The sequence below is a fragment of the Tarenaya hassleriana genome, unplaced genomic scaffold (assembly GCF_000463585.1).
Source record: "Tarenaya hassleriana unplaced genomic scaffold, ASM46358v1 Cleome13, whole genome shotgun sequence".
NCBI lineage: Eukaryota > Viridiplantae > Streptophyta > Magnoliopsida > Brassicales > Cleomaceae > Tarenaya > Tarenaya hassleriana.
Genome location: NW_010963495.1, coordinates 1,857,959 through 1,861,482, shown reverse-complemented (window position 1 = coordinate 1,861,482; position 3,524 = coordinate 1,857,959).

The following is a 3,524-nucleotide window of genomic DNA, read 5'->3' as shown; positions in this document are numbered from 1 at the left end:
AGACGTTGTATACCCGAGGACGAAGTTCAGCGAGTGATTTTTCATTGTCACTCTTCAGACTATGCCGGTCATTTCGCTAGTTCGAAGACGGCCTCCAAGATCCTCCAAGCAGGTTTCTACTGGCTCTCTCTATTTAACGATGTTCATCGGTTCGTTTCTTCTTGTGATGCATGCCAGCGCACCAATAACATTTCCCGACGTCATGAGATGCCTCAGCAGTTCATCCTGGAAGTCGAACCTTTTGATGTCTGGAGGATCGATTTTATGGGCCCGTTCCCTTCCTCTTGTGGGAACCTCTACATATTGGTTGCCGTCGATTATGTGAGCAAATGGGTCGAAGCGATTGCCAGCCCAACGAACGACTCTAAAGTTGTTTCACGAATGCTTCAGAGAATCATTTTCCCTCGTTTTGGTGTACCGCGTGTTCTAATCAGCGATGGAGGAACCACTTTGTGAACCGAATCATTGACACTTTACTGAAGAAGTATGGGGTTCAACATCGCGTTACCACACCCTATCATCCGCAGACCAGTGGACAGGTTGAAATCTCTAACCGGGAGATCAAATCCATTTTGGAAAAAACTGTTTCCCGCTCCCGCAAAGACTGGTCCCAAAAACTCGATGACGCGCTCTGGGCATATAGAACTGCTTTTAAAACCCCGATCGGCATGACCCCGTTTCAGCTGGTATATGGTAAAGCTTGTCATCTGCCAGTAGAATTGGAACATAAGGCGTTATGGGCTATCAAGGCACTGAACTATGACCTCAAGTCCGCATCAGAAAAGCGCGTCCTACAACTCCACCACCTCGAAGAAATTCGTCTCGACGCGTACGAAAATGCAAAAATCTACAAGGAACGTACCAAGCGTTGGCACAACCGCCACATCCTTCATCGCATCGCTCCTTCCAGGTAAACGATCGCGTCCTTGTCTTTAACTCTCGTCTGCGCCTATTTCCAGGTAAACTGAAGTCTAGGTGGTCCGGCCCATTCACGATCAAACATGTCACCGATCATGGTGCAATCGAACTCTGGAATTCTGACGGTAAGCCATTCAAAGTCAACGCCCAACGAGTGAAACTATACAACCCTGAGGATCCAGTTCCTGAGAGAGGTACTCTTCCTCTCTCAATCCCTCACACTGCTTAATTCCACCATGGTCGCAGCTCCTGACCCTAAACGAGCACGTTCGGATTTCCGAACCCGTATCCTTTTCCTCTGATATCTGTGTATATCTTTATATATATATATATATTATTTTATTCTATTTTTTCTTTCGTTCGTTTGGTATCCGTTTTCCTTGCGCTCTAACCCTCCCTACAGGCCCATATCTCATCGGAAACACCGCTAGACTCGATCGTGTTGCAACTTTCCACACGATCGTGTCATACTCCATTATGTTTTTCTTCCACAAACAGACACACGATCGTGTCCCTACCTCATGACACGATCGTGTCCTACCTCCCTCGGATGTATCGGACTTAAGACCCGATCGTGTGTCATCACATCACACGATCGTGTGTCTCCTGGTACGTTGTGGGGGCCCGACGATTTAACCCTAAATTTTTCCATTCTCCCCTCATTTCTTTCATTCACCCTCTATCTCCTCTCCACCAGTTCCCCCAATCGACGCCTCCTTTCCTCTGTCATCGCCGCCGTCGTGGTCACCACATTCTCTCTTCCCCTCCTCTTCTTCCTCCATATCGCACTCGATTCAGCTGAGACCGGTAAGCCTCTACACCCTATCTTCCTCCATTTAGTGGTTGAATCTGGTCCCCCTGCTCGATTTGGTCGTATTGAGTAGTCCTGCTCATCTTCCCCATGCGATTTCTTATGATTGAGCATTATTTCGAGTGGATTTCGCTGCCCTGTTCTAGTTTCGTTCTGGTCTCCTCAGGCGCGACACGATCATGTGTGTCTTTCAGACCCGATCGTGTCAAATTCCAATTGCGAGAACTTTTACTCGGCCGAGACCCGATCATGTCTATACCTCTCCACACGATCGTGTTGCTCATTTCTAACTCCTTACACCTTTGTTGCAGAGATGTCGTCCCGTCCGAAGAGAACACGCCCGTCCGGCGCTGCAGGAACATCCTCCGGTCGCCCTTCCAGTGCCAGTACCATTCGTCAGCCCGCCGACAACCCAACTCCACCACCGGCCCAGGTCATCACCGGTCGCTATTTCGTCCTCAAGCCCGTTGAATCAGTCCTCATCGACGCCAGTACAGCCAGGCACTCGCGTTACACTTCATCCCCCGATCCGCCCTAAACCGACCCATGATCGCTACTCCCCCGTGGTCTTCCGCGATGCTGCTCAAGAAACAGTTACTTCCTTTCTTTTTGTCCAACTTACACTATGGGAGCTGGCCATGCCCGAAGTCGTTACAGCCTATGCGCGGTTGGCCCAATGCACCCTCAAGCCAACCAAATTCATTAGCAGCTACATCAAGGAAGTTGGGATTGAGCAGCAGATGAGATCCCTTTTTCGCACATTGGGTTGGACTAAGCTATATAGCGCCAACGTTCCCACTTATGAGCGTCCCACCCTGGAGTTCCTGTCGTCCTTCCGCTGCCACTTTCCCGAAGACGACACGACTGATGGAGCATACATGGAATTTCGGCTAAACAACGTCGAGTTCCGCCTCACTATGGCACAGTTCGCCGACATCCTATCCGTCCCTCGAGGTGTCTTCTCCAACATTCCCGAGATCGACACGGATACCCAGACAAAACCCTTCTGGCGGGTGATCGCGCGGGGAGTCTTCACGTCCGGTCACGCCAAGGCAGTATGTATTTTTCACCCCACCATTCGCTATTTCCATCAATTTCTCGTTTGCTGTCTGTTTGCGAAGCATACTGCCAGTCACGTCTCGCTGGAGACTTGGCATCATCCGCCACGCCCTCAGAGACCTGTTTGACAGCGACTCGTGGAACATGGACGTGACGGACATAGCTTCTCTGCTTGCTCATCATTTCATCTGGCTGCTGATAAACCCCAACGAGCGGAAACCGGTACTGTATGTGGGTGGCATAATCTCCCTGATTGCGCAGCGGCTACAGATCAACCTCTCTGGTTATGTCTCTCCTATCCCCGGTGATCACACGGGTTTTTCACCGGTTTTATAACGTCGTGCATCACAATTCTTCTCACATTCTAGGCATTATAGGACGTTAGATAGCCATGGGTAGGTTGTTTTGCTTGTTTTTTCTTGCAGGAAGACTCCACGATGAACCCTCACGAAGCGGGCACGGAAGAACAAGAATTCGAGAATGCTCGAGGAGCTCAGCCAAAACGAGCGACCCGCCCATTTTATGGGCGGTCGCCCGTTTAATGAGCGGTCGCCCATTTTATGGGCGGTCGCCCGCTTTGTGAGCGGTCGCTCATTTTATGAGCGGTCGCTCACTTTTTCGCGTATCAGAGGAAAATGAGCGACCCGCTCGAAAAATGGGCGACCGGCTGAAAAATGAGCGACCCGCCTGAAAAATGAGCGACCGCCCGAAATCAAAATCGGCCCAAAAAGGAAAA